Source organism: Schistocerca serialis, chromosome 4, assembly GCF_023864345.2.
Source record: "Schistocerca serialis cubense isolate TAMUIC-IGC-003099 chromosome 4, iqSchSeri2.2, whole genome shotgun sequence".
Lineage (NCBI taxonomy): Eukaryota > Metazoa > Arthropoda > Insecta > Orthoptera > Acrididae > Schistocerca > Schistocerca serialis.
The window spans coordinates 707,808,010-707,827,512 of NC_064641.1; the positions used below are offsets into that span (position 1 = coordinate 707,808,010).

The following is a 19,503-nucleotide window of genomic DNA, read 5'->3' on the forward strand; positions in this document are numbered from 1 at the left end:
CCTGGATCTTTTTAATCCGTGCATGGTGCCCAATAGCTGATGCACCTTGCAGATAAAGTTCTCGTAGACAGTGAAGTAAAATTCGATTGTTCTTTTATGCCAAAAGCTCTTCTCCCGGGAGTAGTTGATGAAACATCTGCGGATCCGAGGTTTGGCGCATTTAAGCCACCAATCCAAGGTCGAGGCGTAGGAGGCAAGTTTGGTCTCACAGTCTCTCCACGTGGTGAGAAAGGCTTCGTGACAGGCAGGGTCTTTTAAGTGTGAAACATTAAGTTTCCAAAGCCCTTTATAGCGACATGTTCCTTGTCGTTCCATATTTAATGTGCAGATATATACAGCGTGGTCGGAAAAAACGGTCGGGCAAACTTCAGATTGCAGAATGCGGTGTTTCAGATTGGGTGAGACGTATATCCGATCTAACCGGCTGGCAGAGTGATTAGTGAGGTGAGTAAAGCCAGGGGCAGCTCCGTGCTTGTGCTCCCACGAATCAGTTAAACGGAGGTCAGTGACGATCCGTTCCAGTTCTGGCGATTTGTTAAAGTTCGGAGTTTGGTCTTTGGCATGAATGACACTGTTAAAGTCTCCTCCAAGGATGGTATGGTTGCAGCGTACACCAAACAATGGAACAATGCCTTCCTTAAAAAACTGTGCTCTTTGGCGACGATGGGTAGAACCAGATGGGGCATAGACATTAATGATCCTCGTGGTCTGGAAGGTGCCGGCAATACCTCTGCCGTTAGGCAGTTTTTCTACGTCTTTAATTATGATGCCCTCTTTGAAAATAAATGCAGTACCCAAGTCACATCCGATTCCAGGATTGACTATAGCATTATACCCGGGTAGGAAGTCAAGTTTAATGTTTGCTACTTCTTGTAATAACAATATGTCCACATCAGAGGCATATAGGAAATCTCTTAAATTTTGTACATTAAAGACGCTACATATTTTGTTGACATTCAGCGTGGCAATCCTATAGGCCTGCAACGGAACTACGTCCGCCAAAACGGGAGTACCTTTAGGAAAAACGCAAAAAACAAGTCACATCGAAAAAACATCAAGAAATCTGATCAGATAGACATACGGACACTAGTCAGTGAACTGTTCAATTTAGAAATATTCATGGCTCGGGAAGGGATCAGTCGACTTCTCTTCGTCTGGGGCAGTATCTGCCGCGGAGTTAACAGTCATAATGATGTCATCTTGTTGGGTGGCAATCGTGGCGACTTTACCGGTTCCTGTGGTGTCCATAAGTGTTTCCTCCGCGGTAGTTTCGTCGACATCGTCGGCCCACGAAGTCGACCGATCTCTCATTCAGTATTGCACTATGGTCAGGTAGATTCTGGTGACCTGTATCGTCGGGTCGAGAACGTGCTACGCCATCTATATGCAAACCGACAGAACCGGAGACCTTGCCCAGGACCAAGGGGTCTTCGTTAGATGACTGCTGATTACATGTCAAGTTCTCAGATGCAGACGGACGCATGTTGCCCTCTATTTGCTTCGCCCGGTCACGCAGTTGTGGTGCAGACTGTTCGGCACCTGGGCGCGCGATCCTCCGTTTTTTAGATTTCTTGGGAGAGGCGCCTCGTTGTGGACTTTGGTCAGTACCTGAAGAAACCTCAGGTTGCGAAGTCGCACTACTAGAAGTGGCCGTTGCCAGGTCTGTTTTCATAGCTCCCGAGAGGCGGTGGTCAGTTGCTGAAGAAGCTTCAGGATGCGGAGTAGCACCACCAGAAGACAGGTCTGTTTCCCTGGCACCTGGTACGCTTCCGACATCGAAAGAAGTGTCAGGATGCAGAGGAGCATGACTCGAGGCGACCGAGGTCGCGTCCGTATCCATTGCCTCATTGTGCGGTTCCACAGTGACAACGGCAGGAGCAGCTACTTCTTCCAAGGGGGGTTGGTGTTCTGCAGATGTTACACTTGAGTCGGTCGGTATGTCGGTCGCTTGTTGGTCGTTATTCGTAGTAACTTCGGGGGGCACAGAACCACCTGCAAGACCGCGCGTCACGGCGACGTACGACAGGGGCAGTGTTGACATAGCAGAAGGCCGAGCGGCATCGCCCGCAGGCAGCTGCGCCACCCGCCTTTGAAGACATTCAGCACGAACGTGGCCTGGTAAGTTGCAAGCAGCACACGCTTTCGGTTGCTCATCGTATATCACAACAGCCCTATAGCCGCAGACGTTTATAAATGACGGAATGTGTTTCTGCAATTCGACTTTTAATTGGCGCACACCATTCAAAACTGGGAATTTGTGTGCAGCAGACCACCGTTCGGCAATATTACTCAAAACTTTACCGTATGGAGAAATAACAGCATTTATCTGGCCACATGTTATTTCAAAGGGAAGTTCAAAGACGCGTACGGTCCGAATACCTAGGCCAGCATGTGCAACGAGAACCTCACCAACATTGCCGTCAGAATGTTTAAATTTCATGACGCCACCACAGGATTGAACTATTCTGTCACACAATTCCGAACTGGCAAGTTTGACAAAAACCACACTATTCATAGTCGAAAAATGGATACCGACAATATCATCAATTCCTATGTGAACATCATCTTCTAACCACTGTTCCACATCAAAAGATTTCGGTCGAGCAAAGTTGCGATCAAACGTAAATTTCAGTGTGTCTTTTCGTTGTGGTTGAGACATCTCTTAATGCGCTACCATGGCCACAAAAACACTATAGACAACGACGTGCTGCAGCAAGAGCAGAGGCTTACCACGCGGAGCTAACGCGACGCAGCGCACAGCACGGCACGTCCGACATCTAGCGCAGCCGCCGGCTGACTACGACTGAGCTATACCCCCTTTCACGATCTTTCTGTTCCCATAACTTAAGGAACAATATTATACTCTGCCTGGCTAAAGACGTCTAATCAAGCAAAATATTGCGTAATCATTATCTCTCAGTTATATATTAGCATTAAACGATATAAATATCAAAAATACTAGACACTTCGCGCCTGGAGAAAGTGCGAGTCGGCGCCTTCACCTTAATGTCAGAACGCGAAAATTGCACTAGTAGCTTTTTTCAAGCAAGTTCTGTTCGTCCGTTCTCCGTAATCGTTTGGTATCTGATTAAACTGATATACTCGCCTATGGCTTTCGTAAACGAAAATTTCATTGTGACCCCGACGTGATTTAAACACGCAACTTTCTGATCTGGAGTCAGACGCGCTACCGTTGCGCCACGGAGTCGACGCTGCTTAGGTCTTGTCATGAATAGGTTCCTCGAACACTTACTGTACCTTTCAAACCTAAGAAATAATGACAGTAGGATCCACGAGACACTCGTCCCAGATGTACTTGCTCTGGCGGGGGTGTAACTCAGTGGTAGAGTGTCTGCTTCGCATGCAGAAAGTCCTGGGTTCAAATCCCAGCTCCTCCAATTTTTGTTTCTCCGTGCAGCAGTACATGAAAACTTTTGCCTATCATCATATTCTACAAAATTCAGTGTACAAGATTCTTCCCCCAAGCAAGTGGATTTCGTACAGTTCGACCTCATGGCGGGAGGACGATGACCTGCAAGACCCTGGGCTGCGATCCCCCCCATTGAAATGTTGCTCCAAAGCCTTCGGTATGGCGTGCAGGGTGCATCTCAAACATGTATTTGCAACTCACCGCGACAATCGTCATTTGTTTTTTCGAGATACTGAAAAATGAAGGGGGCACCCGGGATTGAACCGGGGACCTCTTGATCTGCAGTCGAATGCTCTACGACTGAGCTATACCCCCTTTCGCGATCTTTCTGTTCCCATATCTTAAGGAAAAATATTATACTCTGCCTGGCTAAAGACGTCTAATCAAGCAAAATATTGCGTAATCATTATCTCTCAGTTATATATTAGCATTAAACGATATAAATATCAAAAATACTAGACACTTCGCGCCTGGAGAAAGTGCGAGTCGGCGCCTTCACCTTAATGTCAGAACGCGAAAATTGCACTAGTAGCTTTTTTCAAGCAAGTTCTGTTCGTCCGTTCTCCGTAATCGTTTGGTATCTGATTAAACTGACATACTCGCCTATGGCTTTCGTAAACGAAAATTTCATTGTGACCCCGACGTGATTTGAACACGCAACCTTCTTTTTTTTTTTATTTTTTTTCCCATCTTTTACGCAATTCTCCATCTCCAATTTCAGTACTAAAAATGCGACGCTACTTCTTGCTGTGTCCCATCGCAAGTTACATTCAAGCCCTTATGACGCTGACAAACAAGAGGTTGCAAATCAGCTTCAATCGCTTACTGCCATCTCAGTCGGTTGCAGAAGGTACCCCACCCTATGTCATACAGTGGCGTGTTGCTGCTGTTACCAGAGCGGCGGCGGCGGCGGCGCCGACGACAACCGCGAGGGTCTCTACCAGGGGTAGAAAATACATCACAAGAACTAAGTATTTCACGTCGGCATTCTCCAGAGACTGCCAAAAGCAGCAGTTTCTGGCGCCTACTTTAATAGCACCATTCGCACTATTCATTTGCGAGAGCATTTCTTAAATACCGCACCCATTCATAATTTTTTTTATTCTTGACCGCTTTTTTCGAAAGGGCTACCTTAGAAGGGGCTGTTATAAAATTCGTTTGCCTCCTGTGAGGATCGAACTCACGACCTCTGCTTTACTAGACCAGCGCTCTGCCACTTTTTTTTATTTTTTTATTTTTTCTACCACCTTTTTTTTGTACCGTGCGCTAACCAATTGCGCCACTTTTTTTTTTTAGTGCTCTGCCACTTTTTTTTTCAGACGCCTTAACCACTTTTTTTTTCTCGCCTTAACCACCTTTTTTTTTTAAGTTTTTCACTCTGCCACCTTTTTATTTTATTTTCTTATTAATTTTTGTTGTTGTATTTTTAGGATGGTCAGGGCGTGGTACACGCCGCACCAGCAGTGGGGTCTGTTCACGGCACTGCCGGTGCGTCGAGGCCCAAAACCCCTCCCACCCCTTTTTCATGTTCCCTGTTGGGTCATAGCACTAAGGGTGCAGAATCTGAACACAATATTGCCATCCTCCGACGTAAAAAAAACAAGAAATCTCTTCTCTGAGTAGAAACTGAACATTGATAAAAAAGAAAATAGCAATGTACCGGAAGCTAGGTAATAGTAAATAATAATAAGAAAACAAGTGACTTAATTTTCTTCTGTTCGTCCTCGTTCAAGGTGTTGTAGTGGTTCCACATATTTAACCAACACCCATTCTTTCAAAAAGGATCTTCAGCATGTTGCCGTAGTGCTTCTTGTGGTTGCGATACGTGCTGATTTTTGCATATTCACACTTCATGTAAAAGCAGAATTCTACCTCGTTGTCCGACCCAAGTGTGTGGATGACATAACTAACATATTTTCCCAGTAACCAGCTAATGGCGTTGGTTTTTAATTTCGGAAAGTATGTCATGTCTGGTCTCAGGAGGAGTGATGGCGTTATATATTCCGTAGAGGATCTGGTGATAAAAGCGATTTGTTGCCTGATCCAATTCCAGTTATGCACATGGCCACCACAGGTGAATCTGTGGCTGAGTGTATCCACCAGATTGCATTTTCCACAAAGGTGTGTCTGGTTTAAACCGATCCCATATAGTCGCTCGTTGGTGCTGATGACATTATTAACTGTTTTGTACCATGCGGAAATAGCGTCTGTAGATAGCCCGGCATAGTTGATGTTCCGCCATACAGCTTTCCAGTCACAAGTTGGGAATTTCGTTTCAATTTTGTTTCGACCCTCATTTAACTTCCTTTCAAATATGATGTCGCGCGCTGTGATACGTGTGTTGCTTCTGATATCGTCACTAAGATAACTTGCTTCGAGGAAAAAAGTCCTCACATACTGCAGACGGGCATTAATCCTTCGCACATCAATCGGTGCTTGCAGGCTATGGGGTGTCACAGCCTCAAAGAGCTTTGCGGTTATACATTGTGGAAGTTCTCTGAGTATATGGAAAGTCCGTTTGAGGAACAGAGCAGACGCTTTATTGCGAATATCCACCAAACCGAGGCCCCCGTTTCTGACATCCAGTATAACGGTAGCCGCACCAACCCTGAATTTGTCTCCTCGCCATAAATAATTTGTAACAGTGGACATGATCCCTTTCGCTACTAGTTTAGGGATTGGAAATACCTGCGCAGTGAAATACGCTTTAGACAAAACGCAGGAGTTGATGAATCTGACTTTTTGCACCAGGTCCAGAGTTCGATGGATGTTCTCCATTACAGCACCATGAACTTTTCTCCTAGTTTCCGTCCAGTTAAAAGCAGCCATCCTCATCGGACATGCCATTAAGGTTATTCCCAAAGTTTTATGTTTGGTGTCTTGTTTTGCCCATGCCAGTCGAAGGTGATCTAGGCCCCGTAGATTCAATATTTGACTTTTGTTTTCATTTGCTGTCGCTCCCGACGCTAGACAATACCTTTGGATTTCTCTTTCCAGTGTAATTGCCTCCTCCTGATTCCTTATTACAACGCCCACGTCATCAGCATAAGCTCGTATGACAGTTTTCTCACCACTCAATGTTATGCCTGTTAATCTTGCGTGGACAGTGCGGAGGAAGGGCTCTAAAGATACGGAAAATAAAAACATAGATAAGGGACTGCCCTGTGGAACCCCTCGCCTTATCTGTATGAGTTTAGATGTTTGGCCATTGATTGCTATTTTCGCATTTATACCTGTTGCAATATTCCTTAGCATGTTCACAATCTGGGGGTGGAAAGCCATCCTTGACAGCGTCGCAAAGAGGTATCTATGACTAACAAAAGCTTTGTTGAAATCTATAAAGATTAAAGCACATTTTATACTTGTCACTGAGGTAATTGCAATGACGTCTCTGTATGCAGATAGACTTTCGAATATCGTTCTGGTCGGAGTACAAGATTGATGATGACTCAATATTTTGTTGGAAAAGGCAGAGAGTCTTTTGTTGATAATACGCGAAATTATTTTGTAATCAGAATTTAGTAGCGAAAGAGGCCGAAAATTGTTTAAGTTGGTTTTGCCTTTACTCTTAGGAATCAGCACTATTTTACTTTCCTTAAACTCTGCGGGGATCGGTTTTCCGTTCAGGACCTCATTTGCCATGGAAGTGATCTTGTCCCCAATTATAGACCAGTAGCGGGCATAAAACTCCACAGGGAGGCCATCAAGTCCCGGAGATTTTTTGAGAGGTGAGTTACGCACTGCCTCATGCACTTCATCTTTAGTAATAGGTGACAGGATGTCAGCGTTGTCTGTTTCCGACAATTGGGGGCCTAAAATAGTGAGAAAGTCCTCGAGAGCTGCATCTTCCACTGTGGTAGGGGCATATAAGGTTTCATAGTACCTGTAGACTTCGTCCAGTATTTGTTTCTGGCATGTGAGCCTCGTACCAGTATGCGTCTGGACTTCATCAATTAAAGTTTGACGTCTGTTTTTAGCATGCCGCACCAAGTGATACAGAGAAGCTGTTTCATCTGCTACGACTGACGTGGCTTTCGATTTAATTTTGAGTCCCTCCATCTGTTGCCGTTTAATGCTTAATAACTTGGCTTTTACCTTTTTGATATCATTCAGACGAATTACGTCATCATGGGCCTGTTGATATAAGTCTCTTAAAACTTTATAATAAAACTCCATTGTATTCCTCAACTCCCTGTGCCTCGCTGCACTATACTGCATGACAACTTTCCGCAGCCTTGGTTTAGCCCTCCGAGTCCACCAGTCAATGACTGTTGGGTGCTTGTCTACTGTGCGGAGGCACATAGTCCACGCGACTCGTATTTCCTGTTCCAGTTCGTCGTCAGTTAAAACAGAGATATTTAAATTCCATTGGCCTCTGAATCGACGGGTTGGCTGTACACTTAAATTAAAGCAAGTTAAAAGTGTACTGTGATCGCTAAAATACACGGGAATAGTTTCAACGTTTAATAAATAACGTTGCAAATTTAGTGACACGTAAATCCTATCTAGTCTGCTGCGGGAGTGGCTGGTTATATGCGTGAACACGACTGACGTCGGGTGCTGAAGTTCCCACACATCCTTAAGGTGTAGATCAGTTACTAACTTTTTTAACTGTGGCGAATAGTTGAAGTTTGGTTGTTGATCTTTCTGGTTTAAAACACAGTTAAAATCTCCACCTAGTATAAGAGAACACGGATTTTTCCTCAATAAATAAATCAGTTCAACTTGAAAAAACTTCACACGATCCAATTTGTGGGAATTTCCTGATGGGGCGTAAAGGTTAAGCACTGTCACATAAAATTTTTATGCCTATGGCTCTTCCTGATTCTAGTCTTTCGATTTCAGTCACCGGAATGCCTTCCCTTATAAGAATGGCTGTACCGATATTGGCTTCCGTAGAAACATTAACAATTTCTAAAAAGCCTGGGATCCGAAAATCCGTTATCGCAACTTCTTGTAGCAACGCGATATCTGTCCCGGACTGGTACAAGAATTCTTTTAGTGCTGCCAATTTCAAGGGTGACTGTATTTTATCAATGTTAATAGTGGTAATGCTATAAGCTTGCATCACAGACATACCAGTAGAAGCTATTTGGAATGAGGATCGGTATGATTATAGCAGCAACGTGATTCCCTACAAGGCACGATCTTTACAAGCTATGTGCCCATGACATGTACTAAATTCCTAGAAAAAATTGCACTGCATTTAAACAAAGAGCCTGAGAAGAAAAGTATCCTGAAATCCTGACAATGTATTGCTATAAGTCACTGCGGCCATTGTCTTTCTCCTCGTTAGTGGTGGCCCTGATGACTTCGTATTTAATATTCTTTTTCTTGATGTCTTTCTTCTCTGGTGTGGCTTTCGCTTGATGACGCGTGACAGCAAGATCCGGTGTCGGTCGCAGCCGCCGGCGGTGGCTGGATGAGGCAACGGCCGTGGCTTGCGAGTCGTCAATATTTGGTTCCGGCGTGGTGTCTGTTGTGCTGTCTTGCTGGCGAGGCGGTGATGCTTGTATATTTCCTCCTTCGGCGCGGCGTTGCGCTTCGGAGTCAGCAGGTTGTTTACTTGGTACTTCCTCGTACTGTTCGCACTGTATGGGCTGTGCACTTGATGCGGTTTTTTCACGCGTGACCTCAAGCTCAGGGGCACATTTCCGTGAAAGGTCACTACCAGCTGCGTCACTATCTGGTCGTTGCGGTATAATTCCTTGTGCGGAAGTGGGAGCCACATCGACCTGCATTTCGTCTCCTTTTTCCACTTCCAACAGATCTTCAGGACTGGGCTTCGGCCTCCTGGCAACGGGTGTTTCACAGGAAGAGTCCTCATCAACATTTTTTTCAGTGTCCTCTAGAGGACGCTTTTTAGTGGGAATCTCACTGTCACGGGACGGAATTTCAGCAGTTAATGCAGGTTTTAAAGACGGAAAATCAGTAACATTAAGTGCAACATTTTCAGAGGTAGTAACAGGACCCACGACAGCCGCCGGCTCTGTTGTATTACTGGCTGGCAACAAATCGTTGAGTGTCAATTTCCGGCGTTGCGTAAGGGTATTTGTGAGCACAAAAACACGACGGGGGCAGTCCTGACGGAGGTGACCAGACTCGTTACATACATGACATGTAGGGGTTTGCCCTGAGTACATAACATGCGCCTTGTGCCCGTCAACAAAGATGTGGGAGGGAATGTTTGCTTTCACTTCCATCTCCACGGAGCGAATGCCGTTAAAGCACTGCAGCTTGAAATGCGAAGCCCACCTTTCGTTGACTATTTGCCTGACAACCCCATACTTTGAAAGGACATCTTTAATTTTCGAGTTGTCTACTTCTATGGGAATATTCAAAACCCTAACATTCCTAATTACAGACTCGGAATTCCTGAGTTTCACAGTACTTTTAGTACCATCACGGTGTATAAATTCCGTTTCATAACCAAATTGTGCCAGAAAGCGGTCTACACTAACGGAATCGTGAAACTTTACAAAGATGCAATATTCATCAGAGTCTAGCTGCATAGTATGAACAGATTCTGAATGAAGGCCAATTACCTCGGTAATCCAGTCGTGTATTTCAAGAGCAGAGGGCTGTACTCGACGGGTGTACTTGTCGAAGGTGAAAATCACGGTGTTTTTTCTCACGGAGTTTGCCATGGTGTTGTGCAGCGAAGAAATCTCGGACAACGCCGAAATCCCAACAGCACTACGTAGAAAGATGACACGAACGAAGACAAAATGCGCAATTGATAACGCTTAATCCACGTGCAAAACGTCAATAAACGATCACGAAAACACGAAAACACTGGCGTAAACACTGAACGTTCGCGGAGCAAACTGGACGAGCGTGCGACCGCTGCGACAGCTAAAGCCAGACTGATCAAGCAAAATATTGCGTAATCATTATCTCTCAGTTATATATTAGCATTAAACGATATAAATATCAAAAATACTAGACACTTCGCGCCTGGAGAAAGTGCGAGTCGGCGCCTTCACCTTAATGTCAGAACGCGAAAATTGCACTAGTAGCTTTTTTCAAGCAAGTTCTGTTCGTCCGTTCTCCGTAATCGTTTGGTATCTGATTAAACTGACATACTCGCCTATGGCTTTCGTAAACGAAAATTTCATTGTGACCCCGACGTGATTTGAACACGCAACCTTCTGATCTGGAGTCAGACGCGCTACCGTTGCGCCACGGAGTCGACGCTGCTTAGGTCATGTCATGAATAGGTTCCTCGAACACTTACTGTACCGTTCAAACCTAAGAAATAATGACAGTAGGATCCACGAGACACTCGTCCCAGATGTACTTACTCTGGCGGGGGTGTAACTCAGTGATACTCGAGGCGCGACCGTCGTGCAGGTCGGACGTGCCTGGAGCGTTGTTACGTGCTCAGCTGCGGCCTGCGGTGCGGCACGTGGTGAGTCGAGGGCCGTTGCGGCGCGCATTACATCTTGTTGTTAACGAATAGAACCTAACATGGATCACCCAGAGCGAAAAGATACTTTGAAGTTTATGTTTGATGGCAGTTTCTCTCGACCGAAGTATTACGAAGTGGAACAATTTCTTGATGAAGACGTAAAATTACCCCCCACCGATATCATTGGTATCCATTTGTCTATTGTTAGTAGCACAGTTTATATCAAATTGCGTGACCCAGAATTGTGCGACAAAATTATCGAGTCATGTGGCGGTACCTATAAATTTCGACACAGTGACGGGAATGTGGGTGAGGTGACTGTTGTCCACGCTGGTCTTGGTATTCGCACCGTCAAGATTTTCGAGTTGCCTTTTGAAATCACGGCCGAACAAATTAATGCTTCTTTTAAGTCCTACGGCAAAATTATCAGTAACATTGCCGAAAAGTGGGCCTCGTTCCATAAGTACCCTGTCTTGAATGGAGTGCGGCAACTTAAGATCGAATTGCAACGGCATATTCCATCCTACCTAACGATTTGTGGATATAGGGCAATAATCATGTATGAGGGACAGCCCCGTACATGTTCTGGCTGTAATTCCACAGGACACGTCCGAGCACAGTGCATCCAACGACGTGTAACACAGCTGCCTGCGGGTGAACTAGCCACTCCCACGCAACCGACAATATTACCGACTACTTATGTAGCGGCGGTCCGTGCAAATACACCCACGGCGCCGGCTGTGGACGTGGGACTTCGTGTGGCCGATATTACGAATGACGGAGATGTACCTATGGAAATATCTACCACTCAGGAAGCTTTGCCGGCCACTAGCTTACTAGACGCGGTGCCCCGTGACGCCTCACGTGAGGAAGCTCGGGTCGACGGCGTAGAGGCTGCTGCTACCGATGTTGACAGACGGCAAGAGACAGGGGCTCTTCCTCTTCCTTTAGAGAATGCGGAAGTCTCCGTCGGTAGGTCCTCCCCGAAAAAGCACAAGAAACGTCGGATCGCTCGTCCTGAGGCAGCCCAATCGGCGCCTCCCTTGCGTGAAAAGGCTAAACAAGCAGGCCGCATGATCTGCGATGACACTTCGGGGACCGACGATTGTCTTCCGTCGTTGGCCTCACCCATGAATATTGACGATGATGTCTCCAACCTTGACACGGGGAGGGCAGAGACTTGTGCACCACCGCGGACGGACCAAGTGCCGGATGCGCAGGCTGACGGCCCGCTATGCGGTTCCGGAACCACCACAGCAGGCGCGACAAGAGCTGCGTCTGTTGTCAATTGGGCGGATGACACTGAAGATATGGCCGGCACTCCCGACCGTGACGAACCGATGGCAACTGGAGATACGCTGCTTACGTCTCGGCGCAATGCAGCTTCCACGGACGGAGACGTCTAGACTTATTCGACCTCCGAAGCGGACGATTGCTGAAGGGATAAAAATCTTACCTGTTTCCATCTGCAGATGACCAGTCGTCCCCTTATCGCTCCGTTCACGACAATCCTATAAGATTTCTACTATGAATGTAAACCGCATTGTCTCTCAAGCAAAAATCCACAGCCTTCGACAGTATTTACGCGCCGCTGATATAGATATTCTGTTCGTACAGGAAGCAATGACTCCACTCCTAGCCGACGTCCCCGGTTATGACGCCATTGTCAATATAGGAACGGAGGCCGGTACCATCATTCTGTATCGGGAAGGCATTGAATGTTCTTGTTTGTCCATGTTACCTACCGGACGGGGCATTGCCGCCCAGTTCCATGATGTACTCCTTCTTAATGTGTACGCTCCTTCCGGTTCCAGCGCGCGAGCGGCGAGGAGGGAGTTTTATACTGGAGAGATAGCGCCTTTAATCACCGACTTGCGCCTGCGTATTATTATGGGTGGTGACTTTAACTGCGTTTTGCGCCGCTCCGATCAAACGCCGAATTTTAACTTCAGTCAGGAACTGATGACACTGGTCACAGAATTGCAGTTAGTCGACACGTGGGAGACCTTACACCCAGATGATGTTGCCTTTACTCACTTTACGCCGACGTCTTCCAGCAGGTTAGATCGCATATATGTGCACCGCGGTCTTTTCGCCGACGTGGGAACTTGCGAATACTGGCCCGTTAATTTCAGTGACCATATCGCTTACCACACCGTCTTTAATCACTCACCACAGAAGGTTTACAGAGGCTTCGGACGATGGCAACTCAACTGTCGCCTCTTACAAGACGCCACTTTAGAGCGTGAGATACGGTCGGTTTGGCATTCCGTAACATCACGCAGGCCCACGTACCCCACGTGGATTGATTGGTGGACGCTTTATGCAAAGAGGAAACTCATTACTTGCCTCAAACACCACGCCAGGATTCGCGCGCGCGGTGAGAGGGAAATCACTGAATTCTATTTCTGCGCCCTGCGAGAATTGTACCGGGATTATCATCAGGTGCCTAATAACATCACGCACGTACGCAGACTCCAAGCGAAAATTACATCGTTGATGGGACGGAACGCTATCGGCCACCAGATTCGTGCACGTGACTTCACCAACTTGCCGCAACAGCAGACGGCTGTTCACCATATCGTCCAACAGTTACATGCGGCGCGCAGGAAACTTATTCATAAGTTGCAAGATGCCGACGGTGCTTTTTATACCCAACACCGCGACATCAAAAACCATGTTGCCAACCACTTTGCCGCACTTTACACCCGTGTGGGTGTACCACATGAGAAAGTGCGAGAATGGTATCACTCTGGACACCCACCGTACCGCATTACCGACGACCACAATCGGGACTTGCTCGCTCCCTTTACCACCGAAGAACTAAAGGATGCCCTGCTTGCCGCACCACGAAATAAATCTCCGGGCACGGACGGGCTCTCTTTCGAGTTTTACGTCAAATATTGGCCTATATTAGGGGACGGACTCACGGAGATGTACAATGAAATACTACGTGGGATTGCTCTGCCCCAGGCCTTCACAGAGGGGTTAACTGTTTTACTACCCAAGACGCCGACGCCGACCACCACCAAAGATCTGCGGCCCATTACTTTGCTCAATGCGGACTTTAAACTTCTGACGCGCGCCCTCAATGCCCGATTACGGCAGCTGTTACCCGATCTTCTGGGACCATACCAAATGAGTGCGATCCGTGGCCGCTCACTGTCCACCATTTTGGCGCTGTATCGGGATCTAGTCTCCCTCACCTGGGACACCCGCACTCCAATGGCCATAGCATTTCTCGATTTTGACAAGGCTTACGATCGGGCTGACTATCGTTATCTCAGTAGCGTGATGGAAACAATGGGCTTCAGTCTTAATTTTATCCACCTCATCAACAACTGTATCAGTGGTACACGTACACGGTTCCTGATCAACAATACATTGACGGAGTACATCCAGCTCTCACGAGGTATCAAGCAAGGCTGCCCTTCCTCAACGACGCTTTATGCGATCCTCATGGAACCCTTGTTGCGCCGCCTACATCATAGCCTACCTGGATTCCAGTTTTATGGTGTCAAGTCTGTGGTCCAAGCATACGCCGACGATGTCAGCGTGCTCCTTAATGATGTTCGCGATGTCACCGCAGCGAAGCGCATTCTTGAGGAATTCCAACGAGATAGTGGTGCAATGTTAAACGTCAATAAATCCGCCGTCTTAACGCTTGGTCAGGAACGACCGCTCACAGGCGACGCTTGGCTGCCCTGTGTACAGACTAGAAAACATCTTGGTCTCTACGTCACGGCCCGGCCACTGGACATGTCTCACAAAAATTGGATACCCAAAATTCAGGCGATAAAAGCACTCCTGCGCGACCAAAATATGCGACACCTCGATCGTTTGCAGCGAGCCTTTTTCGTCAATTCTTATGCCCTCTCCAAATTACAGTTTTTTGCCGCCGTCCTACCCATGCCAACCACAGTCGCCAGATCACTTCTAGCGGCGGCCGCCTGGTACGTCTGGAAGCTCAATATTTTTAAGGTTTCCTTCACCACGACAGCTTTGCCATGCGATATGGGAGGCCTTGGCTTGAAAAACCCCGGCATTCACGCCCTGGCTCTGTATCTGAAACGCTCATGGCGGATACTCACCGCCAGCGAGGACACCGTCACGAAGCGGCTCTATCAGTTGTCCCGCCCTCGCAACTTATCTCCGCCTGTGGACATTGGTCACGTCAGCCCGCACTTTCAGCATATCGCACTGTATTATCTTGAAAGTAGCTATCTCGACGACGAGCTTTTCAAGAAGCCGACAGTTCAACTGTACCGCCACTTACTTCGGCCGTCACTGCCTAGCCCCTTGGAAAAGAAGTATCCGGCTTGCGATTGGTCCCTCGTTTGGACTAACATTCACAATCCGACGCTTCCGACAGACGTTCGCTCCAGATGGTATGACGTGGTGTAATATTGCTACAAGAATTTGCTATGCTGAAATCGGGAGCTAATAGTAGAATAAAAGCGGGTTAAATGCTGTGAGCTGTCTGGGGAGAAGTTAACCGTGGATTACTGGGCAACTGTTTCATCAGATATTTAATCTAGGTTTACCAAGCAGACTAACATTAATGATAATCTTTTAATAGTCATACAAAACCGGTAATATATATATATATATATATATATATATATATATATATATATATATATATATAAAGAGAATTTAAATAAAAAGAAAGAAATCAGTTTATATTTGGAAATTTATTTTAAGATTGTTCATTGAAATTTCAGCATATTATACGTGAGTTATAACTGAGCTGGTGCCTTATTTACGATTGAAAAATGTGAGATTGTAATCTTACGGAACACATAAAATATGGAGCCAAGATTGGGAGACTGCATACGACACTGCATTCATAAAATAACTCACGAAGAACATTGAAACATAAGCAAGAAGAAATTAACCACAACCAACAGATTCAGTTTTTTTACCCAAAGAAATTACGTTCATACCACAATCCTGTCCGTCATGTAATTACCACACACTGGTATACTAAATTCATATTAACTCTTTGTGAAGTCTTCGCAAAAAGAATAGCTGAAGGCTACTTTGATGATTACACCACATGCTCCACGTGGTCAACTTGGTTTACAGAAAGCGTATAACTCCACAGTAATTTTGATAATTAAAATAAATTCGATCGAAAAGCAATTGACAAAAGAAAAACCTTGAACTGGTTACTAACGTCTTACTATTAACCTGATGGGTCAAACAGTTATATAAGCACGTGGTACTGGTCTCGCAAAGTACACTCCACGTGGGTTGAACATAAAGAAAAGCATAAAGAAAAGTTGCTATATTGTAAAATATTGTCAAGACGAGACGTTATAATCACACAAGCATTCACATTTAAGATTGATGAACTTAGTTAGAGTTACTGATCAACACGTGGTTCCACTTTACTCACAAAGTAGTAACAAAGCAACAACCGGAAAATAATATGAACTTCACACGAGAATTACACTACGCTGCAATTTAAGATAACCTTAGATATTTTAGAGCTAAACCCGAAATAAAGATGATTAAATTTTCAGTTAGGCTGAACTTAACAAATCCATTGTCCTATGGACTTAGCAGACACGCGCTTAGCCGGAGATCTTACCACTTCAGACGCTCGCCACGGTCCCACAGCAACTGCCAACTGCCGAGCGTGTTTCCTGAGGGTGGCTCACAAAGACAAACGGAAGGGGCCAGAGGGGCAGCTTCCTATACCAACATGACAACGGACGGACAGAACCATACTAAGGATAGAAACCTCTCTGCTTTAAGAAAGCGTAGCTACCTGTTCCGACGTTGGTCCTACTGTTCTCTAGCAGACAGCCTTGTCCGCTACCCTCAAGCATGCAACTACAAATACATTTGCTCATTCATACTCTCACACAGAAGGGAAGGGGGATGACAGTATCTTATCATATACAGTATATAAAAGAAAGCGGATGTAGGTTTCGTATGAAACTGTGTGACATGAATTACATATAAGAATTACATATAAACTGTGCTTTAAAGTGTAGTAGTGTGACAGATCGTTCTTGTTTATGTGTAAAAGTAACACGTTCCACTGCTCAGTCTCCTCCCAGATAGTCAGAAACGCCACAGTACATTTAGAAGAGGAATTTATTCCATAAATGGCAACAGATTTAAGAAATTAAACATGAAAGGAATCCAACAGAGACCTTTCAGTGGTCACTGAAACTGTTCCGACGCAAGAAAAGCGACACAGGATTAATCTTGCACCGAGTCCCTACTGCGGCTTATGCCACGTGGTGGCGACTATTGCACATCTGTTTGTCTGCAGGGACCAAGTGCACATCTGGAACTGGACGCGCAAAAAACTCGCTGTGCTTAACCGGACTGCGCCTCATGCGATTCAGATCCACGACATTCTGCGCCCAGATTTCCGACTTTTCCCGGCTGCCAAACATAACAGTTACCTATGGCTCGTGGGACATTTTATCAACTATATTCTGTCCGGCAGTGCCCCTAATGTCTTAGATTTTCAAGTCTATCTCTCAACCCAACACTGGCGCACAACCAGCCAATATGGACATCGGTATCACTCAACATTTGAACATTTTCTTCACGTCGTTCTTGAGATGCCATAGGACATGGATCAGTCGGACATCTGTTACAACAATTCGTCATCCCTGTACTACAGTCGAAGGATATACTCTCTGCGAAGACATTCGTTTGCCTACTGGGAATGATGCATATGACAACGTCTGAATTTCGCGAATAGTTTCTTCCCAGTAGCAGTTCTTTCGCCGACATACATAATTTGGTGTATTTGAATACACAAAAATGCAAACCAGAACAAAGAAAACGAACAAAGACGATGGACAGAAGACAAACGAATAAACACAATATAACGAACAAAGGGATTGGAGATTAAGGAAAAAATAAGATACCATTTGGAAAATTAGTCAAAACGAAAAAAAAAACAAAAGGATAAGGAACAAAAAAAGTGGTTAAAGAAAAAAAAGTCGTAACAAAAACAAAAAAAATAATAAAAAAAGTGGTAGAGTGTCTGCTTCGCATGCAGAAAGTCCTGGGTTCAAATCCCAGCTCCTCCAATTTTTGTTTCTTCGTGCAGCAGTACATGAAAACTTTTGCCTATCATCATTTTCTACAAAATTCAGTGTACAAGATTCTTCCCCCAAGCAAGTGGATTTCGTACAGTTCGACCTCATGGCGGGAGGACGATGACCTGCAAGACCCTGGGCTGCGATCCCCCCCATTGAAATGTTGCTCCAAAGCCTTCGGTATGGCGTGCAGGGTGCATCTCAAACATGTATTTGCAACTCACCGCGACAATCGTCATTTGTTTTTTTCGAGATACTGAAAAATGAAGGGGGCACCCGGGATTGAACCGGGGACCTCTCGATCTGCAGTCGAAAGCTCTACGACTGAGCTATACCCCCTTTCACAATCTTTCTGTTCCCATAACTTAAGGAACAATATTATACTCTGCCTGGCTAACGACGTCTAATCAAGCAAAATATTGCGTAATCATTATCTCTCAGTTATATATTAGCATTAAACGATATAAATATCAAAAATACTAGACACTTCGCGCCTGGAGAAAGTGCGAGTCGGCGCCTTCACCTTAATGTCAGAACGCGAAAATTGCACTAGTAGCTTTTTTCAAGCAAGTTCTGTTCGTCCGTTCTCCGTAATCGTTTGGTATCTGATTAAACTGACATACTCGCCTATGGCTTTCGTAAACGAAAATTTCATTGTGACCCCGACGTGATTTGAACACGCAACCTTCTGATCTGGAGTCAGACGCGCTATCGATGCGCCACGGAGTCGACGCTGCTTAGGTCTTGTCATGAATAGGTTCCTCGAACACTTACTGTACCGTTCAAACCTAAGAAATAATGACAGTAGGATCCACGAGACACTCGTCCAAGATGTACTTGCTCTGGCGGGGGTGTAACTCAGTGGTAGAGTGTCTGCTTCGCATGCAGAAAGTCCTGGGTTCAAATCCCAGCTCCTCCAATTTTTGTTTCTCCGTGCAGCAGTACATGAAAACTTTTGCCTATCATCATATTCTACAAAATTCAGTGTACAAGATTCTTCCCCCAAGCAAGTGGATTTCGTACAGTTCGACCTCATGGCGGGAGGACGATGACCTGCAAGACCCTGGGCTGCGATCCCCCCCATTGAAATGTTGCTCCAAAGCCTTCGGTATGGCGTGCAGGGTGCATCTCAAACATGTATTTGCAACTCACCGCGACAATCGTCATTTGTTTTTTTCGAGATACTGAAAAATGAAGGGGGCACCCGGGATTGAACTGGGGACCTCTCGATCTGCAGTCGAATGCTCTACGACTTTTTTTTTTTTTTTTCACAGTAACAGAACATTTATTGCATTTCTTAGTTTACACAGGGATATACAGGTATACAGAAAACACTTGTAATTTCCTTTTCTTTAACATTAAAACACATAATGCTTCAAACTGTACTAACATGCAAATTTTTAGAATGTTAACTTCCTTTTCTTTTCTAAAACATCAGAAGCAATAACCTTTTAAAAAACTTAATTCAAAATATTGAAAGGTAGTTACTGAGATTCTAAATTAAACAAAATTTCCTTTTCCTTAAACGTTATAACCAATAACTTAAAAAAAAAAAAATTAAATCATGCAATGTACACTCCTGGAAATAG

General features: G+C 45.3%; 7 non-coding genes across 7 annotated transcripts; 2 read left to right on the top strand and 5 right to left on the bottom strand.

The window, feature by feature from the left end:
- Positions 1-3,136: 3,136 nt before the first annotated feature.
- Trnaw-cca (transfer RNA tryptophan (anticodon CCA)) lies at positions 3,137-3,208 on the bottom strand. The gene has a single exon. It is a non-coding gene; the product is annotated as a tRNA-Trp (tRNA).
- Positions 3,209-3,326: 118 nt separating this feature from the next.
- Positions 3,327-3,398, top strand: Trnaa-cgc (transfer RNA alanine (anticodon CGC)). The gene has a single exon. It is a non-coding gene; the product is annotated as a tRNA-Ala (tRNA).
- A 275-nt stretch (positions 3,399-3,673) lies between these two features.
- Trnac-gca (transfer RNA cysteine (anticodon GCA)) lies at positions 3,674-3,745 on the bottom strand. The gene has a single exon. It is a non-coding gene; the product is annotated as a tRNA-Cys (tRNA).
- A 6,805-nt stretch (positions 3,746-10,550) lies between these two features.
- Positions 10,551-10,622, bottom strand: Trnaw-cca (transfer RNA tryptophan (anticodon CCA)). Its single transcript has one exon. It is a non-coding gene; the product is annotated as a tRNA-Trp (tRNA).
- A 7,559-nt stretch (positions 10,623-18,181) lies between these two features.
- On the bottom strand, positions 18,182-18,253 carry Trnac-gca (transfer RNA cysteine (anticodon GCA)). The gene has a single exon. It is a non-coding gene; the product is annotated as a tRNA-Cys (tRNA).
- Positions 18,254-18,571: 318 nt separating this feature from the next.
- Positions 18,572-18,643, bottom strand: Trnaw-cca (transfer RNA tryptophan (anticodon CCA)). Its single transcript has one exon. It is a non-coding gene; the product is annotated as a tRNA-Trp (tRNA).
- A 118-nt stretch (positions 18,644-18,761) lies between these two features.
- Trnaa-cgc (transfer RNA alanine (anticodon CGC)) lies at positions 18,762-18,833 on the top strand. The gene has a single exon. It is a non-coding gene; the product is annotated as a tRNA-Ala (tRNA).
- The last annotated feature ends 670 nt before the right edge of the window (positions 18,834-19,503 follow it).